Genomic DNA, 20,144 nt, shown 5'->3' on the forward strand with positions numbered 1-20,144 from the left:
TTTGACAGATCACGTGGGATTTCAGACATGGTGTCAAAGAGAAAGATGCTCAGTATGCTTTGACATTTCATCATGAATAGACTTACTAACGAGCAACGCTTGCAAATCATTGAATTTTATTACTAAAATCAGAGTTCGGTTCGAAATGTGTTCAAATTTTGACAAATTTTGTTCAGCGATGAGGCTCATTTCTGGTTGAATGGCTACGTAAATAAGCAAAATTGCCGCATTTGGAGTGAAGAGCAACCAGAAGCCGTTCAAGAACTACCCATGCATCCCGAAAAATGCACTGTTTGGTGTGGTTTGTACGCTGGTGGAATCATTGGACCGTATTTTTTCAAAGATGCTGTTGGACGCAACGTTACGGTGAATGAACACATTTCGAACCGAACACTGATTTTGGTAATAAAATTCAATGATTTGCAAGCGTTGCTCGTTAGTAAGTCTATTCATGATGAAATGTCAAAGCATACTGAGCATCTTTCTCTTTGCCACCATGTCTGAAATCCCATGTGATCTGCCAAATACTAATGCATGAAAATCCTAACCTCAAAAAAATCACCCTTTAAATGCGCCTTTTATGGGGCCAAGACTTTAAATCAAGATATAGGTCTATATGGCAGCTATATCCAAATCTGAACCGATTTGAGCCAAATTGAAGAAAAATATCCAAGGGCCTACCCTCTCACTATCCCAAATTTTGGCGCCATCGGACAATAAATGCGGGTTTTATGGCCTTAAAACCTTAAATCGAGAGATCGGCCTATATGACAGCAATATGCAAATCTTGTTCGATCCAGACCAAATTGCAGAAATATGTCGAGGGGCTTAACACAACTCACTGCCCCAAATTTCGGCGACATCGGACAATAAACGCGCCATTTATGGGCCCAAAATCTTAAATCGAGAGATCGGTCTATATGGCAGCTATATTCAAATCTGAACCGATCTGAGCCAAATTTAAGAACGATATCGAAGGGTCTAACACAACTCATTGTTTTAAATTTTGGCAAAATCGGACAATAAATGCGCCTTTTATGGGCTCAAAACCTTAAATCGAGAGATCGGTCTATATGGAAGCTATATTCAAATCTGAACCTATCTGAGCCAAATTGAAGAACGATGGCGAAGGGTCTAACACAACTCACTGTTTTAAATTTTGGCAAAACCTGACAATAAATGCGCCTTTTATGGGCCTAAGATAGATAAGGGTATGCTTCTGTAAACGGCTCCATTGAGATATGGGTTCCTTGCCTCGCAAGCATAGCTGCCTTATCGTTTCCATCTGTAAAAATATTAATGTTTGTGCTTGTTTGCTAGTCAACTAGTGTATGCACTTGCCTACTGTAAGTCGGTTCAAAACGTCATGCCACTATATAGTTCACGTGTGTATCTCAATGGTAGCAGTACTAGTTGAAAAATGACTGTGCCACCCCCTTATGTATAGATTGAAAGATACAAGGAACTTGTAGCGTATCTAATCATGACATTAGTCATGAAACGTAGAATCATACAATAAGCCCTGTAAAGATCCCTCACATCCGTCAGGTGCTCTTTAACCGGCCACTAGATTTAGCAACCATAGGTGAGTACCGGGTGCAATATGTACTATTTAGGTCTCATGATGATGCATTAATGCAGGTCTCAAACCCCACCTACTTGACACGACTTGTTCGAGTAAGGAGTAACTTGAATGCATTTCAGTAATTTGGCTGCTCCTAAAAATTCTAATGCTACCCCTGCAGAGAAGACAGCTTAAACCTTCGAGTTTTTTGTCACATCCAGTTTTAAATAGTACAGGTGCTACTGCTAACGTAGTTTGCCTGCTCCTTAAAACCTACAGAAAAGTTAGTAAAAACAGCTGCCAACCCATCGGCTCCTGCTGTCATGTAGTTCTTCAGCCGAGTTACTGCTAATATAATTTTACTGCTCCTCAAAACACTACCACCTATAGAGAAGCCAGCCTAATCTCTAGGTTTTCCTATCTCATGCGGTCTTAAATAGATCAGGTAGTAATTCATAAGCTCCTGCTGTCTTGTTGTTCTTTAGCCGGGTTACTGCTTATGTAGTTTGATTGCTCCTTAAAACTCTAGTTTTACCCCCTACAGAGTAGATAGCCTACATAGCTGCCGACCCATCGGCTCCTGCTGCCATGTTGGTCTTCATCCGAGTTACTGCTAATATATTTTTACTGCTCCTTAAAACTCTAGTGCTACCACCTATAGAGAAGCTAGCCTAAACTCTAGCTTTTTCCTATCACATCCGGTATTAAATAGTTCTGGTAGTAATCCATAGGTTCCTGCTGTCTTGTCGTTCTTCAATCGGGCTACTGCTAACGTTGTTTAACTGCACCTTATAACTCTAGTTCTACCCCCTACAGAGTAGACATAGCTGCCAACCCATCGGCTCCTGCTGTCATGTTGTTCTTCAGCAGAGTTACTGCTTAAATAATTTTACTGCTCCTCAAAACCCTAGTGCTACCACCTACAGAGAAGCTAGCTTTAACTCTAGGTTTTCCTATCACATCCGGTCTTAAATAGTTCAGGTAGTAATCCATAGGCTCCTGCTGTCTTGTTGTTCTTCAGCCGGATTACTGCTAATGCAATTTGACTGTTCCTTAAAACTCGAGTGCTACCTCCTACAGAGAAGGTAGCCTAAACTCTAAAAATGCCCGTCGCATCCGGTTTTAAATAGTTCAGGTGGTAAACCATAGGCACCTGCTGCTTCGAAATCTTCGAAAAATGTCATCTGAAAGACTACCTTTACTTTCATTAATACTTTTTATAATCATCTTCAAAAATTAGTCGCCTTCAGGGGCGAAGTTTGTTAGCCCTGGGTCAGAAAGAGGCATATGCCTCCGGTCTTAAATTGTTCACGTGGTAATCTATAGGCTCCTGCTGTCTTGTTGTTCTTCAGCCGGCTTACTGCTAACGTAATTTGACTGCTTCTTAAATGTCTAGTGCCACCTCCAACTGAGAAGGTAGCCTAAACTCTAAAAATTCCTGTCGCATCCGGTCTTAAATAGTTCAGGTGGCAAACCATAAGCACCTGCTGCTTCGAAATCTTCGAAAAATGTCATCTGAAAGATTACTTTTGCTTTCATTAATACTTTTTACGATCATCTTTCAAAATTAGTCCCCTTTAAGGGCGAAGTTTGTTAGCCCTGGGTCAGAAACAGGTATAAGCCTCCGATCTTAAATTATTCGCGTGGTAATCCATAGGCTCCTGCTGTCTTGTTATTCTTCAGCCGGCTCACTGCTAAGGTAATTTGACTGCTTCTTAAAATTCTAGTGCCACCTCCAACTGAGAAGGTAGCTTAAACTCTAAAAATTCCTGTCGCATCCGATCTTAAATAGTTCAGGTGGCAAACCATAGGCACCTGCTGCTTCGAAAAATTTCTTCTGAAAGATTACCTTAGCTGTCATTAATACTTTTTATGATAATCTTCGAAAACGAGTCCTCTTTAAGGGCAAAATTTGTGAGCCCTGGGTAAGAAAGAGGTATAAGACTCCGGTCTTAAATTGTTCACGTGGTAATCCATAGGCTCCTGCTGTCTTGTTGTTATTCAGCCGGCTTACTGCTAACGTCATTTGACTGCTTCTTAAAACTCTAGTGCCACCTCCTACAGAGAAGGTAGCCTAAACTCTAAAAATTCCCGTCGCATCCGGTCTTAAATAGTTCAGGTGGCAAACCATAGGCACCTGCTGCTTCGAAATCTTCAAAAAATTTCTTCTGAAAGATTATCTTAGCTTTCATTAATACTTGTTATGATAATCTTCAAAAACTAGTCCCCTTTAAGGGCAAAATTTGTGAGCCCTGGGTAAGAAAGAGGTATAGGCCTTATATTCTCCAAAGAACAATAGAATTCTGTACTCACAATATGTGTTGGTTTGGATCTTGAAAAGTTTTCCTACGCCTCCCTTTTTACCAGAGACTCAAAATATGATAGAACATAATAAAAAATTTTAATTGTGTTCAAATTCAAGACTTATTTTCACTTGACCGAAATAGATTTTTTTATACTTTTTCCAAAAAAAAAAAAAAAATGCCAAAACTTGTGAGTCCTGCAATTATTCTGGTAGTTTTGTTAAGTGCATAACGTATGTGAAGTGCATATCATATCGTTACACCCCTACCATTGCGGGGCAAACAATTTGAGTCTGCTTTCATTTTTAGAGGTTTTTGGGCGTAGAGGACCTCAATGAACCCCATGGCAGCCACGAAAGAAAGGTTAACATCCTAGCCAAATGGCACCGGAATGAACAGCGCTTTTCTCATTTGTGGATGCGGTTATTTGTATGTGTGTGTGTAAGTGGGTGTGTGAGTGTGTCTGTATGGGTAAGTGGGTAGCGTAGGGGTGTGTCAGCGTTAAAATAATCTGTGGCAGCTGCAGGGTTACATGAGAGGCTGCTGCATTGCCAGTCTGTGGTGCATGACCATGCCAAAAACATGTCAGGGCTGTTATGCCTCGTTATCATCGCCCGAGCAAACTTGCATGACAGCACTTTCATACATGTATGCATATTTGATGCTAAACTGCCAAGAGATATAACAAAGCGTTTGCTTAACCTAGGTAACAGGAGGGTTAGAATATTCTTGGGCAAAGTTTTAAAAAATCTTATTTAAGTTATTTTGCATTTCTGCTTGCTGTCTTGCGTTTCTTCATTCACTTTTGCAACCTTGGCATGGATGAGACGATTTTCGTTTTAATTTCCATAAATTTAGCTGCGCACAACTGAATCTTATTATGGTGGTTACCTGGAATTTTGCCTTAATTTTGTTTTCTTTTGTACCACATTTGTCTAATGCATTACAAGTTGCAATGTGTTATCGATGTTCACTTGCTTGGAAGAATCTATTTAATATTATAATATCCTGCAGCAGGTGAGTAAGGGAGGTATACGAAAATTTGTAACAAGACAAGCTTTTGAAATGATTTAGACAAACAATTTTGAATTTTATACAAATTTCAAAAAAAAAAAAAAATTGTTGGAAAGCAAATATGGTCTGAAAAGAAAATTTCAACAGAATTCTCCGTTATTGGAAAATATCGTTGAGATGTTGAATTTAGAGAAAATTTTCGCTAAAATTTTGTCTACAGAGAAAATTTCACTGAATTTTTGTCTTAAAGAAAATTTAAACGAAAATTGCTCTGAAATTTTGTGTTTAGAGACAACTAGCTGGACCGGGGCCGATATTCTCATGATGGCTGATTTAGGGGTGTTTTCCGGGGTGAGGTGGTCCCCCAGACACTTGGCCCTGACAAAAACATCAGCATCGTGCTCTTCTCTCAAATACCATTACACCCCATAGTGCCATTGGTTTTGAGAAGAGTTTACACGATGATGGTCAGTAAGAAATTGCTGTTTGTGTGATATTTTGGGAAAGGGGTAGATCCCCAGAAAATAGGTCCCGAAAGTGGGTATCAATTCCTGCTCTACCCCCCAATTCCTTTCATTTAAGCCCCACGTTTACATGGTAGGAAAATATGCCCGATTTAGGGGCCCTGAAAATATATCAGCAACGTGCTCTATTCTAATGTATTTGAACCCCATATTGGCATTAGCCTCAAAATTGGATATAAAATTCGTTTCCTAATCTCAAATACCATTCACTTAAACCCCTTATTGAAAAAGGCAGCAAATATGTTCGGTTTGGGGTGTGGACCCCAAAAAACTATGAATATCGGGCTCCCCCGTCTTGAAGACCCAAATTGTCTTTGTGAGCAAATACGTTCTACTTGGTGGTTGTTATGGTGGTGGGACATCCCCTAGACAGTTGATCCCGAATGTTGAAATCACATTCATGGTCTACTCCCAAATACCCGTCATTTAAGCCCCATTCTTCAATAGTCGGCAAACATATCCACACCCCCAGTTTTGGGGGATGGGGCGGCCACTCAGTGACTTGGCTTCGATAATATATATCAGATTCGTGTTCTACTCTGAAATACCTCTTATTTGAGCCTCATATTGCAATGATCAATGGTGGGGTGGCCCCATAGACACTTTTTCCGAACATTGATATCAGATTCGTGCTTTACTTCCAAAGACATTTCATTTGAGCCCCATATTGATATGGCCGTAAATTTGTCTTCTTTGGGGGACGTTCTCGGGTGGGGTGGCCCCCCATACACTTGGACCGACATCTAGATATCAGATTAGCATTCTACACTCAAATACCATTTACTTAAGTCCCATATTGCCATGGTCAATAAACAAGTCCTGTTTGGGAGTTGCTTTGGGAATAGGGGACGTCTTTTCTTTGGATGATGGTCTCGGGGATGGGCGGCCCTCCAAACACTTGTACCCACATCTGGATATCAGATTCGTATTCTACACTCAAATACCTTTTATTTAAGTCCCATATTGCCATGGTCAGTAAACAAGTCCTGTTTGGGGGTTGTTTTGGGGAAGGGGTGGACCCCCAGAAACTTTGTCCCAAATTTGGATATCAGATTCGCATTTTACTCGCAAATACCTTTCATTTGCGTCCCATATTGTCTTGGTCGCTAAATATGTCCGATTTAGGGATGTTTAAGGGTTTGGGGTGGTCCCCCAAGCTCTTGGTCCGACAATTGGATGTCAGATACGTTTTCTAATCTTTAATACCTTTCATTTGAGTCCCATATTGTCGTGATTGGTATATATATATATTTGGTAGGTTTTGGGGTGGGGCGCCCCCCCTAGGTACCCCACCCGAAATTTGGATACCAAATTTTAGTTTGTATGTCAAGAGAGCACACAAAATTTCGCACCACACATCTCTGAGATCTGGCGATTCTGAAAATTGTGGTAAGGGGGAGGGTCCGCTCGGTAAGGGGGAGCGGACCCTTCCCCTTATCCGAGTCACGAATTGAGGCCCATATCCTTCTACGATGCATAGTTTAGAAGATACAGCCATTTAAGTTTTGGATATCATATTCGTAGTTTACTCGTAAATACCTTTCATTTGCGTCCCATATTGTCTTGGTCGCTAAATATGTTCGATTTAGGGATGTTTAAGGGTTTGGGGTGGTCCCCCAAGCTCTTGGTCCGACAATTGGATGTCAGATACGTTTTCTAATTTTAAATACCTTTCATTTGAGTCCCATATTGTCGTGATTGGTATATATATATATTTGGTAGGTTTTGGGGTGGGGCGCCCCCCCTAGGTACCCCACCCGAAATTTGGATACCAAATTTTAGTTTGTATGTCAAGAGAGCACACAAAATTTCGCACCACACATCTCTGAGATCTGGCGATTCTGAAAATTGTGGTAAGGGGGAGCGGGCCCTCCCCCTTATCCGAGTCACGAATTGAGGCCCATATCCTTCTACGACGCATAGTTTAGGAAATGCAGCCTTTTTAAGTTTTCCAAGTGAAATTTCAATTTTTAAATTATGTTGGAGTCATCAATTAAGGCCCATTTCCCTCTACGACGTATAGTTTAAGAGATAAAGCCATTTTAAGTTTTCCAAGTGAAATTTAGATTTTTCAAGGATTTTGATGGAGTCACGAATTAAGGACCATTTCCCTCTACGACGCATAGTCACGAATTAAGGCCCATATCCTTCTACGACGCATAGTTTAGGAAATACAGCCACTTTAAGTTTTCCAAGTGAAATTTCAATTTTTTGAGTATGTTGAAGTCATCAATTAAGGTCCATTTCCTTCTACGAGGCATAGTTAAGGAGATACAGCCATTTAAGTTTCCCAAGTAAAATTTCGTTTTGAAATGGATTTTTGATGGAGTCACGCATTAAGGCCCATTTCCCTCTATGGTGCATAGTTTAGGAGATACAGCCATTTTAAGTTTTCCAAGTGAAATTTCAATTTTTAATGGATTTTTGATGGAGTCACGCATTAAGGTCCATTTCCCTCTACGACGCATAGTTTAGGAGATACAGCGATTTTAAGTTTTTCAAGTGAAATTTCAATTTTTAATGAATTTTTGATGGAGTCACAAATTAAGGCCCATTTCCCTCATTTCTGTCTTAAGAAAACAATTCTTGACAACGTTGTTCTTAAGGGTAAATTCTTCGATATGTTGTCTTTAGAGATAAATTCATTAAAATTTTGTTTTTAGAGAAGTTTTCTTTGAAATTTTTTTCTCAGATTTTGTCGTTAGAGAAAATTTCTTTGAAATTTCGGCTTTAGAAATAATTTCAATAAAATTTTATTTTTAGAGAAGATTTCTAAAAATTGTTTCTCTAAAGAAAATTTCCTTAAAAGTCTTGCTTTTAATATCCCCCATCATTCGCATTATTACCCCCAAGTGCTAATAATATGCAATTGAATTAGTTTAAATATTCCCATAATATCACTTACAGATAAGTGCAAAATCTCATTGAAACGACATGGATTGATGAGCATGACAAGATTCTCGGAAAAAACTTTATCAGATTTATTTTACATAACATGACCATTTTGTACACTTTTATCTGAAAACGGCTTCATATTTTGTGCCAACTTATATCTGTTCAAAGTTTCTATGGCACATCCTTTTGCCAAGTTTCTCTATTTCCTTTTTCGATGCAAAAAAAAAAACGTAAACTCACACATACATTCTCATATGCATGTACGAAACGGCAAATATCAAAACATATACTTGTGCCACTACTTAAATAACCGCAAAAACTCATTCTCGGAAATTTGTGTCATTGCTTGCATTCATGTTGCAACTCAGCAACAACACACACGGTGGTAGTTGGTGTCATGTTCAAGAATTACTTGGAGGTAAAAAAGTGCGAGAACAAAATTGTAAGGGCGTAGGTGCAAGAAAAGCTATGAAAAGTAGGACTCTAACAAGTAAGAGGGGGGATCAAAGCAAAAATTTATATGAAATTTTTCTTAAAGATAAACTTTCGACTTCTGTTTTACCAGTCCCATTCATGCTTTTAGCTCAATGCGACCTTTTTAAATCACAAAACCTCCAATAAGTCGTCAGCATTGAAAAAGGAATCAAAATATCGGGGAAAAATGTTCCTTTACCTTTTAAACAAAGAAATCAAGTAAAAGAGCATTAAGTTCGGCCGGGCCGAACTTTGGATACCCACCACCTCGGGTGTATATGTAAGCCCCCTTTAGCCACAATCAGGTCAAAATTGGATAACTAATGCACCCGAATTTGGCACGGACAATGAGTAGTCTAATAAATATAAGTCACAGTTGAATTTTGTATTTAAAATTTCAACAAAATCGGATAATAAATTAAGCTTTTATGAGCTTCAGACCCTTAACCGGCATCTCGGTCTATGTGACAGCTATATCTAAATACAATCCGATTTTTACCATATTTGAGTCGGATGGCCACCATCAATCGGATAAAAAATAAAGCTTTTATGGGCTTCAGACCTTTTATCGGCATATCGCTTTGTATGGAAGCTATATCTAAATATAGTCCGAAGTGAACCATATTGTGAGTCCTATGTTGGGAGGCATGAAATTGCCCACTGTTTAAAATTTAAACGAAATCGGATCAAAAAAAAAAAGCTTTTATGGGCTTTAGACCCTTAACCGGAAGATCGGTCAATATAGCAGCTATATCTGAATATAGTCCGATCTGAACCATATTTTGAGTCCTATGTTGGGAGGCATAAAATTGCCCACTGTTTACAATTTCAGCGAAATCGGTTAAAAAATAAAGCTTTTATGGGCTTCAGACCCTTTATCGGGAGATCGGTCTATATTGCACCTCTATCTAAATATAGTTTGATCTGTACCATATTTGGGTCGGATGTTGAGAGGCTTAAAACTGCAAAATTCCAAATTTTCAGCGAAATCGAGTAATAAATAAAGCTTTATGGCCTTCAGAGCTTTAACCGGGAGATCGGTCTATATGGCAGCTATATCTAAATGTAGTCCAATCTGGACCATATCCGACTACGGATGACGGGAGCCTTGAGCAACTCAATGTGCCTAATTTCAGCGAAATCGGGTAATAAATACGGTTTTATGGGCTTTAGAAAATAAATCGGTCTATATGACAACTATTTATATAAAAACTTGGTCCGATTGAGCCGTTCAAGCAAAGTGTAGCAAAAATACGAATCTGTGCCAAAATTTAACGCAAAACGAGAATCTCAATTTTTTATGTCTGTGGAGTAATTGCAACGGACAGATAGATGGACACACGGTCACAGTTAAATCGTCGAAAAATTTTACAAAATCATGAATATACAATTTTGTAGGGTCGGAATGATAAAGTCTATATCTATCCTATGCTAGCCTATCCTGTCCCACCCTATCCTATCCTATCCTATCCTATCCTATCCAATCCAATCCTATCCTATCCTATCCTATCCTATCCTATCCTATCCTATCCTATCCTATCCTATCCTATCCTATCCTATCCTATCCTATCCTATCCTATCCTATCCTATCCTATCCTATCCTATCCTATCCTATCCTATCCTATCCTATCCTATCCTATCCTATCCTATCCTATCCTATCCTATCCTATCCTATCCTATCCTATCCTATCCTATCCTATCCTATCCTATCCTATCCTATCCTATCCTATCCTATCCTATCCTATCCTATCCTATCCTATCCTATCCTATCCTATCCTATCCTATCCTATCCTATCCTATCCTATCCTATCCTAACCTATCCTATCCTATCCTATCCTATCCTATTCTATTCTATCCAATCCTATCCTATCCTATCCTGTCCTGTCCTATCCTATCCTATCCTATCCTATCCTATCCTATCCTATCCTATCCTATCCTATTTTATCCTCTCCTATCCTATCCTATCCTATCCTATCCTCTCCTATCCTATCCTATCCTATCCTATCCTATCCTATCCTATCCTATCCTATCCTATCCTATCCTATCCTATCCTATTCTATCCTATCCTATCCTATCCTATCCTATCCTATCCTATCCTATCCTATCCTATCCTATCCTATCCTATCCTATCCTATCCTATCCTATCCTATCCTATCCTATCCTATCCTATCCTATCCTATCCTATCCTATCCTATCCTATCCTATCCTATCCTATCCTATCCTATCCTATCCTATCCTATCCTATCCTATCCTATCCTATCCTATCCTATCCTATCCTATCCTATCCTATCCTATCCTATCCTATCCTATCCTATCCTATCCTATCCTATCCTATCCTATCCTATCCTATCCTATCCTATCCTATCCTATCCTATCCTATCCTATCCTATCCTATCCTATCCTATCCAATCCTATCCTATCCTATCCTATCCTATCCTATTTTATCCTCTCCTATCCTATCCTATCCTATCCTATCCTATCCTATCCTATCCTATCCTATCCTATCCTATCCTATCCTATCCTATCCTATCCTATCCTATCCTATCCTATCCTATCCTATCCTATCCTATCCTATCCTATCCTATCCTATCCTATCCTATCCTATCCTATCCTATCCTATCCTATCCTATCCTATCCTATCCTATCCTATCCTATCCTATCCTATCCTATCCTATCCTATCCTATCCTATCCTATCCTATCCTATCCTATCCTATCCTATCCTATCCTATCCTATCCTATCCTATCCTATCCTGTCCTCTTCTATCCTATCCTATCATATCCTATCCTACCCTATCCTATCCTACCCTATCCTTTCCTATCCTATCCTATCCTATCCTATCCTATCCTATCCTATCCTATCCTATCCTATCCTATCCTATCCTATCCTATCCTATCCTATCCTATCCTATCCTATCCTATCCTATCCTATCCTATCCTATCCTATCCTACCCTATCCTTTCCTATCCTATCCTATCCTATCCTATCCTATCCTATCCTATCCTATCCTATCCTATCCTATCCTATCCTATCCTATCCTATCCTATCCTATCCTATCCTATCCTATCCTATCCTATCCTATCCTATCCTATCCTATCCTATCCTATCCTATCCTATCCTATCCTATCCTATCCTATCCTATCCTATCCTATCCTATCCTATCCTATCCTATCCTATCCTATCCTATCCTATCCTATCCTATCCTATCCTATCCTATCCTATCCTATCCTATCCTATCCTATCCTATCCTATCCTATCCTATCCTATCCTATCCTATCCTATCCTACCCTCATCTGTCAATCCTAGCCTATCATCTCCTATGCTCTCCTATCTTATCCTATCCTATTCTATTTTATCCTATCCTTTATCATCCTTAAATTAAATTTGCTTATCTTTGATTCGGATGTCAGACAAAATTTTTTCAGTGCAGTACTTACTTCTCCCTAAAACGGAAAGTTTTCATAAAAACCCATTATGAATGAAATTTTCTTTTCTACCCACCTATGTTTGATGAGACTTGTTTTCCCCTTCTTGACTACGCCCCTAAATGAAAACTCAAAAAACCAGAACATGTTCATATTTACACTTACACACTCCCCCTCCCCCCTGGCGATTGTATCCTAGTAAATTTTCCATTTACACCTTAGAATGCAGGTCCTGATGTTGCTACTGATGCTGTGAGGTTGACATCACCGTTGTGTTGTTCACACCGATAACAAACACCTAAAAACGTCATGTCGCCTGACGTTCGCCTAAACGAGAAACCCAGAACCTCCACAAGAGGCATGCAAAAGAAACGAAAAAAGACGCCTGAACGTTTTTCCACATTTTTGAATATGTGAAAAATGAGCATTAGTTAAGTTTTCTGACGCACCATGCATCATGTCGTCTTTCACTTTTGGTTCCTTTTTCCGGTGCTCACTCACTAACACACACAAACACCACCTATACACCCCACATGCGTCTTTCATGGTGCTATGCTGGTGTTCGAACATCATGTTGTTGCCGCCAGCAGGCTTGTTTATGTTCATGTTGTTATGGCAGCATCAACAGCAGCAGCAGCGGCAGCAGCAGCATCATCAGTAGCATCAGCATTCTTTCATTCTTGTTTGCATCGATTAATTCATAAGCCAAACAAGATTTTTCAGCAGCGTTCTGTGTGTGTTTTTTTTTCACTTTCCACCACCTCCTTTCTAGCTTCCCAAGAACATCAATTTTTCTTTGACAAGATGATGTAATCTTTTTTGCTTGTGTATTTTCAATTTTACCTTGTTGCACAATATGGATGGATGATAGACATATTTTATACTCAATCAGGTGCTTTAGGATTTATGGAGTGTGAAATTTATCATTGAATGTTGGTAGGGATATTTTAGAAAATTTTTTGGTTTTTCTTTAACAGGGCAATAGAGAAGAGCAAATGTTGTTTTTTAAACGTAATAAAAACTTTGGATTTTTCCCATGCCTTATAAAGGCTAATAAGAAGGCCAATTTGAGCAACCATTATTTTGGCAATAACTTTCATTTTCAGGTCATAAAAAATAGAAGGACGAACTTTGGTCACTTACCTTTAAATAAACAATGCTTATGGGCTTACCTGAAAATAAAAGCAGATATTTATGTATTTATTACGTAATTATCAGAAATGTGAAGAAAATTTTATTGTAATAATAAACCGACATTACATATTACCAGAAAAATAAGCTAGGGGTAACCCGACAGAGAAACACTTTATAATATACAAAGTGAAACATTTCAAACCCTTCAGGAGGTTTTTGATTAGGTCAGGTTGCTGAGAGGCCTGTCTAGAAATGATTCATTTTTGAATAAATGAAATCCTTCTAATGAATGGTGAATTTTATACCCACCACCATATGATAGGGGGTAAATTCATTTAGTCATTCCGTTTGCAACACATCGAAATATCCATTTCCGCCCTACAGAGTATGTATTTATCGGATCGTCAATGTAAATTCCTAAACAATTTAACGATGTTGATGTGTCTGTCCGTGTGCCCGTCAGTTGTAATCACGATACCGTTTGTATACCCACCACCGAAGGATGGGGGAATATTCATTTTGTCATTCCGTTTGCAACTCTTCGAAATATCCGTTTCCGACCCCATAAATATATATTCTTGATCAGCGTAAAAATCTAAGACGATCTAGCCGTGTCCGTCCGTCTGTCCGTCTGTCTGTTGAAATCACGCTAAAGTCTTTAAAAATTGAGATATTTAGCTGAAACCTTGCACAGATTCCATTTTTGTCCATAGGCGGGTTAAGTTCGAAGATGGGCTATATCGGACTATATCTTGATGTAGTCCCCATAAAGACCGATCTGACGATTTAGGGTCTTAGGCCCATAAAGGCCACATTTATTATTTATTATCATTCGTCAATTTGGCCCAGATCGGTCCAGATTTGGATATAGCTGCCATATAGACTGATGCGCCGATTTAGGATCTTAGGCCCATAAAGTTGTGCTAATCCCTTCGACATCCCTTTTTTCAATTTGGCCCAGATCGGTTCAGGTTTAGATATAGCTGTCATATAGACCGATCTCTCGGAGTAAGGTTTTGAGCCCATAAAAGCCACATTTATTATCCGATTTCGCCGAAATTTGGTACAGCGAGTTGTGTTGAGCCCTTCAACATTCTTCGTCAATTTTGCTTAGATCGGTTCAGATTTAGATATAGCTGTCATATAGACCCTTCTCTCGGTGTAAGGTTTTGGGCCCATAAAAACCGCATTTTTCGTCCGATTTCGCCGAAACTTGGGAAAGTGAGTTAAGATAAGCCCCTCGTCATATTTCTGCAATTTGCCTTAGATCGGTTCAGATTTAGATATCGATGTCATACAGACCGATCTCTCGATTTAAAGTTTTGGGCCCATAAAAGCCGCATTTATTGTCCGATGTCGCCGAAATTTGGGACAGTGAGTTTGGTTAGGCTCATCGACGTCCTTCCTTAATTTTGCCCAGATCGGTCCAGATTTGAATATAGCTGCCATATAGACCGATCTCTCGACTTAAGGTTTTGGGCCCATAAAAGCGACATTAATTGTCCGATTTCGCTGAAATCGTGCTTTGTGTTAGGTTCTTCGACATATTTTTTCAAGTTGGTCCAGATTGGTTTAGATTTGGATATAGCTGCCATATTGACCGATCTCTCGATGCTAGGTTTTGAGCCCGTAAAAGGGGCATTTATTATCTGATTTCGCTGAAATTTGAGACAATAGGTTGTGTTAATCCCTTCGATATCTATTTTTAATTTGGCCCAGATCGGTTCAGATTTGGATATAGCTGCCATATAGACATATCTCATTTATTGTCCGATGTCGCCGAAATTTGGGACAGTGAGTTATGTTAAGCTCTTCGCCATATTTCTGCAATTTGCCTTAGATCGGTCCAGATTTGAATATAGCTGCCATGTAGACCGATCTCTCGATATAAGGTTTTGGGCCCATAAAAGGCGCATTTATTATTCGATTTCCGCGAAATTTTGGACAGTGAGTTAAGTTAAGCGCCCTCGTCATACTTCTGTAATTTGCCCCAGATCGGTCTAGATTTGAATATAGCTGCCATATAGACCGATCTCTCGATTTAAGGTTTTGGGCCCATAAAAGGCGCAGTTATTGTCCGATGGCGCCGACATTTGGGACAGTGAGTTAGGCTAAGCCCCTCGTCATATTATTGCAATTTGCCCTAGATCGGTCCAGATTTGAATATAGCTGCCATATAGACCGATCTCTCGGTTTTAGGTTTTGGGGCCATAAAAAGCTCATTTATTGTCCGATGTCGCTGAAATTTGGGACAGTGAGTTAAGTTAAGCCCCTCGTCATATATCAGCAATTTTCCCTACATCGGTTCAAATTTGGATATAGCTGCCATATAGACCGATCTCTCGATTTAAGGTTTTGGGCCCATAAAAGGTGCATTTTGATACAGTGAGTTAAGTTGAGCCCCTCATCATATTTCTGCAATTTGCCTTAGATCGGTCCAGATTTAAATATAGCTGCCATATTTAAGGCTTTGGGGCCATAAAAGGCGCATTTATTGTCCGATGTCGCTAAAATTTGAGACAGTGGGTTTAGTTAGGCTCTTTGACGTCCTTCTTCAATTTGGCTATGATGGGTCCAGATTTGAATATAGCTGCCATATAGACCGATCTCTCGATTTAAGATTTCGAGCCCATAAATGGCAAAGTTATTGTCAGATTTCGCCGAAATTAGGGACAGTGCTTTGTGTTAGGCTCTTCGACTTTTTTCTGCAACTTGGCCCGAATCGGCTGCCATATAGACCGATATCTCGATTTAAAGTTTTGGCCCCATAAAAAGCGCATTTATAATCCGATTTCACTGAAATTTGAAACAGTGACTAAGGTTAGGCTTTTCGAAATCCGTGTCGTATATGGTTCAGATCAGTTTGTTTTAAGATATAGCTTCTGTACTTATTAGTATTTGGTCAAAATCGGAACATATTTCGATATAACTGCCATATAGACCGATCCGCCGATTGAGAGTCTCAAGCCTATATACGGTATTTTTATCCGATTTGCGAAAATTTAAAAAAAAAAACGATATCCAACTTAAATATGGATCAGTTCGGTATATATTCAGATATAGTTGCTATATATTGGGTTGCCCAACGCCGACTATATGAAAAATCCGCAACTACTTTTTGGGCAACATAATTAAGCCCATAAAAGCTGGAACATTAAGCCCATAAAAGCTGCATTTATTACCCGATTTCGCTGAAATTTTAAACAGTGAATTGACTAAAGCCTCCCGATAGCCGATATAAATATGGTTCAGATTGGTCTTTATTCATATATAGCGGCCTTAGAGACCGATCTACCGATTGAGATTCTTTTCATACCCGCCACCAAGGATGGGGGTATACTAATCTAGTCATTCCATTTGTAGGGTATACTAATCTAGTCATTCCATTTGTAAGACCTCGAAATATTCTTAAGACCCCATAAAGTATATATACTCTTGACGGTCTCGACGATCTGATTCGATCTAGCCATGTTCGTCCGTTCGTCTGTCGAAATCGCGATAGGGGTCGAAGGCGTAAAGCTAGCTACTTGAAATTTTTCTCAAATACTTAATATTGATGAAGGTTGTTGGAGATTGCAAATATCGGTTCAGAAAACGATATCTCGATTTTAATTTAAGCCCTTACAACCCGCAATTTTTGTTCAATTTGTCGAATCGGTCTATCGGTCAAATCGGTCTATAACCTGATATAGCTCCCATATAAACCGATCTCCAGATTTGATTTCTTGGGCGCCTGGAGGAAGCAATTTTGTCTCATTTGGCTGAAATTTTGCACATAGTGTTCTGTTAAGACTTCCAACAACTGTGTCAAGTAGAGTTCAAATCGGTTAAGAACCTGATATAGCTGCCATATAAACCGATCTCACGATTTGACTTTTTCAGCCCTTGCAAGCCACAGTTTTTGTCCGATTGGGCTAAAATTTTGCTCGTGGTGTTCCGTTATGACTATCAACAACTGCGCCAAGCACGGTCCATATCGGTCTATAACCTGGTTTAGCTCCCATATATATCTATCTCCCGGTTTGATTTCTTGAGCCCCTGAAAGCCGCAATTTTTGTCCGATTTGGATGAAATGTTGCATTTAGAGTTCTGTTATGACTTTTAATGACTGCGCCAAGTACAGTCTAAATCGGTTTATAACCTGTAAAAGCTCCCCTATAAACCGACTACTCGATTTGACTTTTTGACACCTTACAAGTCGCAGGTTTTGTTCGATTGGGCTTAAATTTTGCATGTGGTGTTCCGTTATGACTATCAACAACTGCGCAAAGTGCAATCCATATCGGTCTATAACCTGATGTAGCTCCCATATAAACCGATCTCCCGATTTGACTTCTTGGGTCCTTACTAGCATACATTTTTTTTCCGATTGGGCTAAAATTTTGCACTCAATGTACGTTATGTCTATCAACAAGTGCGCCAAGTATGGTCCATATCGGTCTTTAACCTCATAAGCTGCCATATAAACTGATCTCCCGATTTGATTTCTTGAACCCTTACAAGCCGCAATTTTCGACCGATTTGGCTGAAATTTTGGGTGTGGTATTCTGTTATGACTTCTATCAATCGGTCTATAACCTGATGTAGCCCCCATTTAAATCGATCTCCTGATTTCACTTCTTAAGACCTTACAAATACCAATTCCAGGATTTGATTTAGTATTTACATCTGATCTATGCTGAATTTACCAGGTCTAAAGCCGCATCGATGCGGCATAATTATTTCGTTGATTTTAGATTTAAAACTCTTACATATTACGCGCCCATAAAAGGCGCATTTATTAACAGAATTCGCTGAAATTTAGCAAAGAGGACAATATTAGGCTCCTCAACATTTGCCGTTCAATAAGGCCTAGATTTAGCTTTATTTGGACATAGCTGCCATATAGACCGTTCTACCGATTTAACGTCTTGGGCCCATAAAAGCCCAAAGATTTTGTTAAACGATTTGGTTGAAGTTTGACACATTGAAGTTCTTTAATATAATTTTCAGTATGTCCTAGATCAGACTATATTTGGATATAGCAGCACTATACACTAAAATCTCGATTGAATTCCTTGGGCCTATAAAAGGCTACTTTATTAAGACATTTCACTGAAATTTGACATATGGGTTGCCCAAAAAGTAATTGCGGATTTTTCATATAGTCGGCGTTGACAAATTTGTTCACAGCTTGTGACTCTGTAATTGCATTCTTTCTTCTGTCAGTTATCAGCTGTTACTTTTAGCTTGCTTTAGAAAAAAAGTGTAAAAAAGTATATTTCATTAAAGTTCATTCAAAGTTTTATTAAAAATGCATTTACTTTCTTTTAAAAAATCCGCAATTACTTTTTGGGCAACCCAAAAGTTCGCTGTTTAGGTTCTTCGACTCCGGAGCCCTATAGGATCCAGATAGGTCTTCATTTGCATATAGCTGTCATATAAATCGATCTCCCGATTTACGATCTAGGGGTCATCAAAAGCTCACTTATTCCCCGATTTCCCTGAAATTTGAAACAAAAAGCTGTATCAAATCCTTCGACGTCCATGAGTTTGCTTCAGTTTGGGATATATTTTGATATAGCTGCTAAGGGTTCATAAATGGTGTATTTATCGCCTGGTTTTGATAAAATGTGTTTAATATACATACACATATCCCTGCTGGTGGGTATGAACAGGGTTCAACAGCGCTCTACTTAATGCCGTTTTATTTGTTTATCAATTCCTTGAAATAAAATTTTCCCTTATTATTTTTTGTTACATTGTAGCATTTTATTTGTATAGCCATTTCTCTCAATTCCTATGCTTCGCTGTTGTTCTGCCGTAAGGTAAACGAATAATTCATTTCCATTGAATTCCAAAGATTCTCGGATTTAAAATTACTCGTTTTTATAATCGCCCAACAATGTGTCCAAGGGCGAATTCATTGGAAAATTTCGTTTTTATTGTCGACAATGAGTGCCAACCTCCTACGCGTTTGGCCCAATTGAAAGGACATTCCCTTGTTGTCTGCTTAATTAAACATTTAAAATGGATGATGATTGAGAGATGAATATCCTTCTTTGTTACCTACATCCCCTTTTGGTCATTGCAATTTTAATTTGTAAGAGCACAATTCAATGTTCTTGGTAACCTTACCGTCTACTTGTTCTGTGCACAATTGGGTAGTTTTTCCTTGTAATGTTTTGTCGGTTTTAGTTTAGTATAAAGGATAAGGAAAGTAGTTGAACGGGTAGAAATGTAAGAGCAGCCAGTAAAGGAAGTTTAAAGCCGAGCGGAGGCGACTATATAATACCCTACACCACCCAGTCTACATACTACTTTAACCTGTGGCCCGGCACTCAGTACAGGTAAATTTTGAACTCTTCAGCCATCGCGGGACTATCGCAGTTCTCTCAACGAGATCTTTTATTTTTTTTTTTGTGTTCAGAAATACGTTCCCCATGGATTTAATGGCTGCCTGGCTGTCTGAGAAGATATTTATGTCAATCATGGTTATGACATTATATCTTAGCCATTCAACCACTTCCTTAATTGCAATGATCTCTGCTTGATACACACTGCAGTGGTCGGGTCAACATTTCGATATGACCAGTTCTTCCATTAAGGAACAGGGCCAAACTTCTCGCATATCAATGAGTGCAGTCCGATTCATGTTTAAGCTCAATGATAAGGGGCCTCCGTTTTTTTAGCCGAGTCCGAACAGCGTGCCGCAGTGCGAAACCTCTTTGGAGAGAAGTTTTTGCATGGCATTGTACCTCACAAATGTTGCCAGCATTAGGAGGGGAACCCAAGCTTTCAGCGTCTTAGGCGGATATGCTTACCTCTGCGGCG

Source organism: Stomoxys calcitrans, chromosome 3, assembly GCF_963082655.1.
Source record: "Stomoxys calcitrans chromosome 3, idStoCalc2.1, whole genome shotgun sequence".
Lineage (NCBI taxonomy): Eukaryota > Metazoa > Arthropoda > Insecta > Diptera > Muscidae > Stomoxys > Stomoxys calcitrans.